The 11,919-nt window shown below is 39.6% G+C and overlaps 1 pseudogene; it reads right to left on the reverse strand.

Annotated features, from left to right (window-relative positions):
* Positions 1-2,758: 2,758 nt before the first annotated feature.
* LOC136502024 (uncharacterized) lies at positions 2,759-4,392 on the reverse strand (annotated as a pseudogene).
* Positions 4,393-11,919: the final 7,527 nt, after the last annotated feature.

Here is an 11,919-nt window from a genome sequence, read left to right on the forward strand (position 1 = left end):
TTGAAGAAATTTCGACGGCCATAAATTCTGTCTTTTAAGAAATTTAAATCATTTTCACTAAAAAGGAACTCCAGATCATATGTTTGTTTGCATGGTGGTGTGTTGAGATGCAATGGTTAAGCCTTATAGAGAGAGAACATTTTTTTTTTTGGTTATTCTAATTTGCATGTCTGGATATCACCGTAGCGTTAGCATGGGCACACTACTAATAGTAATAAGGAGAACAATAATACGAGCAATCGGTGTGGAGCCTGCCTAGCTAGGTGGATCACTGCTTAGAGCACAATGCAACTAAAACAGAATTCGGTGAATTTTGTTACAAGGGAGAATTATCGCCTGGTCACCGTCACCCTAATAAGCTGCACGTAGGCAGTTTAGTAGTACCAATACCATGCATGTTTTCGGTCTTTGAAAAAATCCAGTAGGGTGCCTTACGATTAACCACCTTGGCTGACCTGCCAAATGATCCCTTCCGTCAAAAACATAGAAAAAAAACTCTATCTAAGCTAGCCATAACCTTATTAAAAGCATACTATTTTAAATAAAAAGGAGCTATGACTATATACTATGAAAGTGTGTTTATTAGGGCCACTCACAACTAGATTGGTGGTTTATAATATGTGCTATAAGGGCTCTCTCGTAGCTGAGTCGTGTAATTCTTTTCCCTTAATAAAACACGGGCTATATATATCCTCCGATCGCGAAAAAAGTAAGACGTTCATATAATTCCAACATTCCTGCTTCCTTAATGAAATACAGGCTCCAACCCACTCGCCAAAAAGATAGTAGATCTAATAGTGCCAAGTCATGTTGTCAATCTTTATAAAATTATAGATACACCAGCGAACTAAGCGTAGCTTAATTGCTGAGATTTCTTGGGACAAAACCTATTCATTCAGATTCAAATCATCGACATAATATGACTGTACGAGTGCTCCTATTTTTGGGATTGTTTCAACATTGAATTTAACGGTGTTATTCTTTCAGTGATGGGTGTGTTTGTCGACGGCAAGCCACTTTTTTGGGATTTATTTCAACATTTAATTAAAAATGGTGTTATTCTTTTAGTTATGGGTGATGTATTCGTCGACCCCGAGCCACTTACGACCTTTGTGCTTACGTGCATATATATGAACGTCTATATTTGTATTTAGAGTCCAAGAATATATTTATAATACACATTACACAATGGTCAGTGGGAAAAAAAAAGCGTGTTTCCCGTTCGGCAGATGGGCTTACCGGATCAATAGTCGTGTGGGTCATGTGGCCGTTGCACGGGAGACAGAGCTAACGTAGATGGGCTGAGCCGGCATCTACACCTGGGCCCGCAAAGAAGGCCCTGCCTGCGAATACAACAGCGAGGCCCGTTTCTGTCAAGTAGCCTACCGTGGTTTGGTCTCTGCGGTTGACCTCTTTATTGTAGCACCAAGGATTTAGGCCACAGCAGAGTAATGTGGCTACCTGTCACAGATAGGGGGCCATAGCCGGGCATAGAATATGGGCCTGTAAGTCGGTGGGTAGTTGGAAGGACAGCGTTCTCCCGTGCTCTTCTTTGTCTGAGACGGTTTCACCATGCTCCTTCGCCGTGCGTGTTCACCAACAGCTACTCATATCCTTCCAGTACCGGGACACTACCATAGTACAATATACCATACCAGTCGTGGTGGCTGAAAGCACCTAAACGATGCCTAGAGAGAGATGAATAGGCTCTTAGCCGACTCCACTGGCTAGAACCGGCTTAGCCGACCCCTAGAGCCAGCTTAGCCGACTTCTTCAGGCTGAGCACATGTAGGCTTGTCAAGAGCTTATTTTGATCTTCTTTCTTCCCCTCTTCAATCCAAGGTGTTGTGGGATGTATTTAGTGCAAATGTAACTTGCTTAAGATGTCCCTGCACCCACAAACACACATACCCGAGGAGACACAAATGGAGGCTCACAAATATATGAAATGAATGCAATGTAAAGTTACTGGAATCTCGAATACTTCTGTGTGTGCAAAAACCCACAGAAAAATGCGAATACCGACAGAAAAATATTTTTCTGACGGTGTACCGTCAGAAAATAACCCACGGAAATAGAATTTTCTGTCGGTTCGCCGTCAGAAACAATTTTTCTGTAGGTATTACACGCACAGAAAAATTGTGTTCGTGCAGATTAAAAATAAATTTTCTGTGCGTTATTCCTCACAGAAAAAAGCAAAACCCGACAGAAAAATCATTTTTTCTGTTAGTGTTGCCCCGTTAGAGTTTTAGAGGTGCACTCACAGGGAAAAAATATTTTTCTGTCGGGATAGGTGAACGTACAGAAAAATTGTATTTTTCTGTAGGGTGTTAACAAACCATCGATAGAGTAAATACACTTATCCATGCAGCAAATTGGATGCAATAATTATTTAAAAACGGTAGCAACAACATATTAAAATATGGACCGTCCATACAACAATTTCATCACAACATAATAAATAGCATACATATAAAGATGGAGTCCAAATGTTCACCACATTCATTCATAGCATCCAGGCTATATGTAGATGATGTCCAAATGTTCTGGCATCAATATATTTAAAAGCATTACCATCTCATCTCAACGGTTCAAGTTTCAGCCAAGATGACTAAAACACCAGCATGCATTATTGAGCCATATTGTACTAAAACTAAAACTAACATATTAGAGCCACCTACTAGTTATTGTGCAAAAGCACAGCTCTACAAAAGAAGAAACCACCACCACATCCATGTTTTGCAACTAAACACAACCATCACATCGATGCATGATCTCCATTGTTGTCGGAACCTTGATTGTTGCCAACGTTTGCATCATGAAGATCCCCATTGGTGTGGCAAACATCATTAGCATTGTTGGTAGATTCTGAGGCAGCATGAGAAGAACCAGTTGCCTGAATATGAACAAAGTTATTTCAGTAAGTGGAATTGTATTCCAACAATAACACTTTTAGCAAAGCCTCTAAATTTGATGTAAACTCATTTGAATGTGGTACCATGAATTGGACAAGGTTTAAAGAGTTCAAACTGCTGGTTTTCAAGGTGTGAAACATTACAAACCAACATAAGGCCACTTCTTCACTGCAATAGCCATGCAAATTCACTGCAGTAGCTATACAACAATCAACATGAGGCCACTTACTCACTGCTATACTCTGTGTTGCCATTCTGAATAGTACCCCACAAAATACTAATTAGTTTCTACTTTCTTTACATCTTAAAATCTCTAAGTGATGGATCTGACAGCTACAAAATATGTTGATAGAGGAATGAAGATATACTCGTAATTGCTTGCGTAGCAGACAAGCGTCATAACACTTCTTCTAGTACAATCCTTCCTGACTCCTGATAAAGGTTCTACAAGTGTATTGCAAGCACAGATATTTCAGATTCAAATCATTAGATAATTCACAGATAATATTAGTGAAGTATTTACAGGAGCAGTGCACATACCAGTACCAAGTCTACAAGAACTTTGTTTTGCTGTAGTGCATTGTCCTTTTCACGATTCTCTTGTTCTAGCCTTCCATTTGCACGACGTAGCTATTCCATTTCACGAGACATGTTTTGCATAGTCATTGAATTTGATGGATGCACACTTCTTTACCTTCCGGCTGCCTTGACATTTGAAGACTTCACCGCACCATTTGCTATGGCAAGACGCCCATGCTTTCTCGGGCCACCACTAGACACATCATATAGCGCCTTCCCATTCAAATATTGCTGTTGATCAACCTCAAACCCATCCACTTCCATGTCTGCACCGTCTCCATCCTCTTCATTTGCACATTTTATCCTCTTAACAGCAGCAAGGTAGTCATCCTACAAAGATCAGAATAAGGAAACATGTTCTACAGATGTACAAATAGCCAAAACGTGGTAATGTAGTATTCTGAAATTTTTGGACAACAGCAAAATAGTCACTTAAATAAATCATAACTAGAGTTCTAGATCACAAAAAATTATGTTCTTTAACACTTTGGAAATCTTAAGAAGTTCTCCACATCTTTCTAGTTATAACATAGACCTGATTCTTAAGTTAACAGGGTGAAAAAGCACAAAGAAGGATTGCTGCGCAGATATAAACATAACCTGACAGGAAACTTCAGAAAACTGTAACTCCCAAACCTGATAACATGAAGTCATGAAATTTTAGTACAGTGAAGATACTTAAATTATCTACAACTTTTGTATTAAGAAGTTCCACAAAAGATGTCATTTAAGTACTTGAAGTAGTATACACACTAGAACTTTACAAGTAGAAATTTTCAGCACACATGTCAATTTTCATAACAAGACATCACATACATACCATGCGTTTTTGTGCTTTGCGACTACTGATTGGACCACATCTACCATTGCTATCCAGGCTTTTCAAGCCAGATTTCATCGCAGCAAATATATTAATAGGGGTTGCTTTCTGTGGTCCAAAGTTAGCTTCCTAAAAAATAGTAAATTTTCAAATGAGATATGAATTTACAATAGGCTACTAAGTTCCTAAAAAGACATTAAAGAATATACATATGCATACCAATACTTGTTGTGTCTCTGTGAATGGTCTAGATCCTCCTCGATTTTGAGCAATATCTTCATTACTTGAGCGAGATGTTTGCCCCCTCTTATGTTTTAGCTTGAACTCATCTGAGCACCAATAAGCACAAAGGTGGAGCCATACCTCATCATTCAACCACTCGAACTTTCCTAGCTTGTATTGCTCATACTCAAGGTCAATATGGCACGCTACTGCATCTTAGATTTCTATGTGTTTTATTTTCCTGTAGTACTCCTTGACAGCATCCACATGGACTTGATACATCATGTCCTTCACCCTTTTCTTCAAACAGCCTTCTAGAACACAGTCCGCTTCTTGTTGATCTCGTGCTGGAACTTAGAACAAACGCTGCATGTGTACGGAACAATGAACATAGGTTTCAGATTCTATAGATCTCAGAAATTTCAAGTTTTAGATGTTGCTCGGAAATTTCAGATTGAACATAGGTATCTTACCAAAATTCGGAAACCATATTTTCTCCCCTTGTCATTCCCTTAGCACCAAGATTTTTATGAAAATAATCAACCCAATTCAGAGCTGGGCGCTTGAATTCACCACCGTTCTCATCCACCTCGATAATCACACAAGGATATTCTCTTCTAAGTATGACCCCAAGCTGAGTAGTGTATTTGTAAGGTGGCGGGTAGTAAATATAACTGAATTGCTTGTAAATAAAGTAACAGGTCAGTACAAAAGGCTGCTAGGATATGGAAGTTCACATCAACTACAGTAGAATTCATGCAAGTATTCGGACATGGAAGTTCACAATGAACATGTAAGATATAAGACTTTGGTGCAGGTTTACATAAATTTCAGAGAAAAGTTCATATTATACGTAAGAGATAAGACTTTGGTGCAGGATTTTTTTATATATGTTAGCTTCCCTTAGAAAACAATCTTTAGCCATCATTTTTTAATCGTTGGTTTGGCTATGGCTGTTTGACATGATGCCTATGTTTTACTCTACTCCATCCATCTAGTGAACAACAAGATATTGACATACTTTCATAAATTAGTAAAACAAAGTACTAATAAGCCAATAAGATTAGCATGCACTCACTCGTCACCACTTGGTTTAAGAGCCACTTTAACACCACGTGGAGGTTGTTTAAATTTTGTTCGGGACCCTTGCTTCCTTCCTCTTTTTTTTGGGTGGCTCTATTGGGGGAGCTTCAACAATTGGTGTCGTTTGTGAGGCATCACCTGCAGTTCTAGAACCTTCATTTGTTTGGGCTGCACGGCTGTTCGCTACATGGTGTGTGTGTCGAATGGAAAAGATGTCATTTAAGTACTTGAAGTAGTATACACACTAGAACTTTACAAGCAGAAATTTTCAGCACACATGTCAATTTTCATAACAAGACATCACATACATACCATGCGTTTTTGTGCTTTGTGACTACTGATTGGACCACATCTACCATTGCTATCCAGGCTTTTCAAGCCAGATTTCATTGCAGCAAATATATTAATAGGGGTTGCTTTCTGTGGTCCAAAGTTAGCTTCCTAAAAAATAGCAAATTTTCAAATGAGATATGAATTTACAATAGGCTACTAAGTTCCTAAAAAGACATTAAAGAATATACACATGCATACCAATACTTGTTGTGTCTCTGTGAATGGTCTAGATCCTCCTCGATTTTGAGCAATATCTTCATTACTTGAGCGAGATGTTTGCCCCCTCTTACGTTTTAGCTTGAACTCATCTGAGCACCAATAAGCACAAAGGTGGAGCCATACCTCATCATTCAACCACTCGAACTTTCCTAGCTTGTATTGCTCATACTCAAGGTCAATATGGCACGCTACTGCATCTTTGATTTCTATGTGTTTTATTTTCCTGTAGTACTCCTTGACAGCATCCACATGGACTTGATACATCATGTCCTTCACCCTTTTCTTCAAACAGCCTTCTAGAACATAGTCCGCTTCTTGTTGATCTTGTGCTGGAACTTGGAACAAACGCTGCATGTGTATGGAACAATGAACATAGGTTTCAGATTCTATAGATCTTAGAAATTTCAAGTTTTAGATGTTGATCGGAAATTTCAGATTGAACATAGGTATTCTCTTCTAAGTATGACCCCAAGCTGAGTAGTGTATTTGTAAGGTGGCGGGTAGTAAATATAACTAAATTGCCTATAAATAAAGTAATAGGTCAGTACAAAAGGCTGCTAGGATATGGAAGTTCACATCAACTGCAGTAGAATTCATGCAAGTATTCAGACATGGAAGTTCACAATGAACATGTAAGATATAAGACTTTGGTGCAGGTTTACATAAATTTCAGAGAAAAGTTCATATTATACGTAAGAGATAAGACTTTGGTGCATGATTTTTTTATATATGTTAGCTTCCCTTAGAAAACAATCTTTAGCCATCATTTTTTAATCGTTGGTTTGGCTATGGCTGTTTGACATGATGCCTATGTTTTACTCTACTCCATCCATCTAGTGAACAACAAGATATTGACATACTTTCATAAATTAGTAAAACAAAGTACTAATAAGCCAATAAGATTAGCATGCACTCACTCGTCACCACTTGGTTTAAGAGCCACTTTAACACCACGTGGAGGTTGTTTAAATTTTGTTCGGGGCCCTTGCTTCCTTCCTCTTTTTTTTTGGGTGGCTCTATTGGGGGAGCTTCAACAACTGGTGTCGTTTGTGAGGCATCGCCTGTAGTTCCAGTACCTTCATTTGTTTGGGCTGCACTGCTGTTCGCTACATGGTGTGTGTGTCGAATGGAACGAACCATGACACCACCTCCACTTTCAGAACCATCATTCCTTTCGGCTGCACGATAATTGGCTACACGTTTATTGCGTGTACAGACCATCTACAGTTGATACAATATGTTAGATCCATCTTAAAACAAATAGTGAATCAGACAACAAATTATTGGAGGGGCAGCAAACTAGGAAACTGCTATATTAATAATTCTGGACTGTTGGATGCATATTCACAAAAAAATACTTGACTGCATATTGCATTAGATAACAAATTATTGGAGGGGCAACAAACTAGGAAAAAGGATTGGAGTGAAAACAACATGAATTCAGATTTAGTAATACTGAAGCACACTTGCAAACTGATATATTAATAATACTGGACTGCTGGCTGCATATTCAAAAACAGTTACATATGATCTTATGCATAACAAATAGCATAACTAAAACATATATTCTGAACTGCATATTCAAAAATCATTTGGATCATAAGTTTCTTCATCTTCTTCATCCATTGCTTCATCATCCTCTTCCATTTCCTCCTCTTCTTCTATAGCTTCTTCATCATATTCCTCGTCCATAACAACTTGTTTCTGTATTGCTTTCAAGTCTTTTGGGTCAGTAACCTCATCTGATCCCATTGCAATTATGGAGTCCAAGGCATCACTCAAATCAATAACAAAGGTGCCATCCAAACCATCCGCTTGGTAGACATCTTGTAGTACCCCTTCCATATTCGTAGCTTCACTACTGCTTTCATTCATAGGCACACATCCATGTGAAGCAACATGGTAGACAACCCACCATGGAGACAGCTCCCTGTTCTTACACGAGAAAGACAGATAGTACACTTGAGTAACCTGACTAGCAATCACAAATGGGTCAAAATTTGATAATCTTAATGTATGATTGATCTCTACCAAGCCTAGAACTTCAGTACGCCTCAATCCATTGGGTGTTGGATCAAACCAGGAGCAATAAAATAGCACCAACTCTAATTTTATGCTGTCTTCCCACTCAATTTTAATTATGTCTTCTATGATACCATAATACTCTAAAGGATTGTCTGATTCATCAAAAAAAGTTACACAAACACCACTATTGATAGTTGTTAACCCTACTCTTCCACTCTCATATTTCTTTGAACGGAATCTATAGCCATTGACATCATAACACCCATAGGACCTAACTCGAGGGCAGTAACCATAGGACATATGGAACAGAGAATTGTGTATGCTAGCTGATTTCAAGCACTGAAAAACACAAATTATGTGATAAGTTTTTTATCGTAATCACAATGTTGGAACAGAACAAAGCTTAAGTGTATGATTAAATTACTTGCTCATTGAACCAATCAAAAAATTGGACCAAATTGTATACCACGGCTATTTTTCCAACCATTTAACCTTAAATCACGACGTTGCTGGTCTATGGGAACTATACGGCTCTTCCACTGTTCATTATCAAAGTGTCTACATGAACAAAATTCTTGTTATGCCTAGATATTAAAAAATCTAGAACAAAACAGTAATGATGTTTTTGACAGAACATACATGAAGAAAGCATCCATCTCCGGCATGTTTGTCAATATGTATAGAAAAGTGAAACGATCCATGATTTCCTCGAAGGGAAATTCATAGATTAATGTGATAGTCCAGAAGACCAAGCTATCACATTATCATTATTCAGTTGATACCATAGTTCATACATCGAGAAATTACAAGTTTACAAGGTATTACAACACTTGATATCACACCTAAGTACAAGGCACACTAGCGGAAACACACATAGATCAGAGTAGACGTAGTGCATCGATGGGTGAAGGCTCCTCCTTCACGGACAGTCATCAGAGTTGGTGTAGAAAGTCAGTGGGCATAGACTTCATCTCCTCAACCAAACTTGAGCATAGGAACGGGACCACCTAATCCTTCTATCCTCCATTGTTGTCGTCGTAGATGACATACAAACCTGCCAAATATCTTTTAGTACAATTTGTACTGGCCACTAGCTCCCACCCTATGCTTTGCTTTGCTGTGTGGTAAGTGGAATGCAAGGGTAGAGCAAAAGGCATATTTATGGCTGTAGTTTTCCTATGCAAGTTTCATCAATATTTTATAATAGTTCATCAAGTTTTAACCCATCTCATTCACATGTTCACCCATCCCATCACACACATCTTACCACACTCTCACTCTATAGGCTGCAAGGATGACTCCCTCTCATGCCTTGCCTCAACGGCCAAAGCCGATAACCAACACCAAACCCATGGGGGAGAAGAAGAAATGACTCCTCTCACTAATCAAGGGAAGCGTAGGTCATAGGAATATCCATATCTGAGGACATAGCTATACGTATAGATCGATCAACTCTGAAGAGTGTGTACACCTAGAACCATAAGATCACCATCATCGGTAGTGCCCTGCCTAGGCTAATACTTGGCTACCTTCCAACTAGTGCGATGCCACCCTACCACTCAGCCCTAGGACACCTTGGAGTCCACCAAAATGCTGAGACTATGAGACGTAGTACCAGGCCCCAGAGGTCACTACGCTGTATTAGGAGGGTGTGGGCCACACGCTCGTACCTCCCTACACTATCCACTTCCAACCTAGTAGTAGTGGCACTATCCTAGCTGGTCAGCATCCGTCCCCCGCCCATTTAGGAACGAGTGACGTGCACATAGGGTCCTATGATCCGGTTCTCTCGACATACCAGTCCTTAGGGGGACCAGACAGGATATCTTCTCAAAGGGGATAACCAACACTCCGTGCCTCGATGGCACCTCCATCCTAAAGAGTCACCTCCTCAAAATATACTCCTCACACATGTACCCACCACAGGTACCTCTCATAGGAAATGCCCATGTCGCATCCCCCTGGCAAGACTCATCCAAAGACTCATTGTAGAATCCTATCCGGTCAACTCAACCCTCACCACACACCCAAGACACATACCAAAATCTCCCCAAGTTATCACTAGTTTTAGCAGCACCATGTGCCTTAGCCACTCACAAACAATCTCCACCAAGCATCACATCATAGATATAATGCATAGTAGAAGTAAGCAGTAAGTAGTAAGCGAGCGTCTAGCCTATCAGCGGGTGCTCAGGGGTAAAGGTTACATCATGGTAATGGCTTTCAAGCAATTCTACCATGCAATCTATCATAGTTCAATTGCATAAAAGTAAAGCACTAGCAACTACTTATTGCATGTCTAACAGGATTCTACAAGGTTGGGTGGGACGTGACACCTATTGATTGGTTAACTATGAGATCCTCAGTGTACTTGTAGTCGTCCTACTCAGAGTCTTGTTGTCGTCTGTGTCTTCTTGCTCCATTAGCTTCTATAGCAGAACTGACCAATTTATAAGAGCACAAGTATAATGGCAGTCCGCAAGCGGTCGCACTGTCATACTTGAGCCCATATAAACCTAGTTGTCCATCGAGTACCACGAAGGATCTCGATTAACCATCAACATACAACTAAGATCGTACATGATTCAACATACATGTCACACATTACATAAAGTTCACAAATACAGTTCATCCATCAGAGTATGAATTAAAGTTATTACAAACCACGTTCAGGTAAGATAGTAGTAGAAGCAAATTAAAAGTTTGAAATCAACATCTGCAACATTGTTTAAATATAGTGCCAACTCATGATCACACTTCCACAAAAGCATAAGAGAGGGATTAATAAGAGATGCCTGCCTAGGGCTTCTCCTCGTCCATGGCGGGACAGAAGTAGTTCTTGCAATGGCCATGATAAACTGTACCATCTGCAACAATGGGAATAAAACCCTGAGTATGAGAAGGTACTCAACTAGACTTACCCATCATAAACCAAAATAAAGTGACTCCAAGGATCATGCAAGGCTTTATAAGTGGAGCTAGCTTGACAACATTTTGTATAAAAAGCTTACCAATTCAAGTATACAGTTATAATTCGATCATCAAGTTATTTATAGCTATTCATCTCTAGATTAGCAACTAACCTATGCCAAACATGTGGTATATCATTTAGTAGCATACAATAGTAACCATAGCTGGTATAATGATTCCATATTCATCATAACCATCATTCCATAATACAATTACTACGATGTTAGGGCTAGCCAAGTTTCTCATTGTCCGGGAGAGACGGCAATTCGAATCAATTTCAATAAGCTAGGAATTTATTCCTAACACAAACCTAGGTAGACGAGATCAACAGTCACCTTAGGTCACCTATGGTACAACTCAGGCCCACATTTCATGGGTTTGCCTAGCGCCGCACAATCAGGGACGACCAGCTACCAGGATGTTTAGGCCTGGCCTACCCTTGGGCTCATGTCTGGCTCCCCGTACATCCTTACTATCATTTAGAGTGCACACTCTAACAGAATGGGGCCCGATCTGAGTTGAGCTACTTGGCTTCACGGCCGGAATGAGTTATCTAGCTAGCTAAGTGAGAGGCATGCATTTAATTTTATCAGAAGTGCCAACAACAGTATGATCCTTAATCGGCATAGACGGAATCACATGAGTCAACCTACACATAGACTCCGCTCAGCATCCAGTTACATTATCCCATGGTTCTTTTCTATGATAGCAAATATAGCCAACCGTGCTTCGGTATCCACCTATATCTCGCAG

The sequence above is a fragment of the Miscanthus floridulus genome, chromosome 13 (genome assembly GCF_019320115.1).
Source record: "Miscanthus floridulus cultivar M001 chromosome 13, ASM1932011v1, whole genome shotgun sequence".
Classification (NCBI taxonomy): domain Eukaryota; kingdom Viridiplantae; phylum Streptophyta; class Magnoliopsida; order Poales; family Poaceae; genus Miscanthus; species Miscanthus floridulus.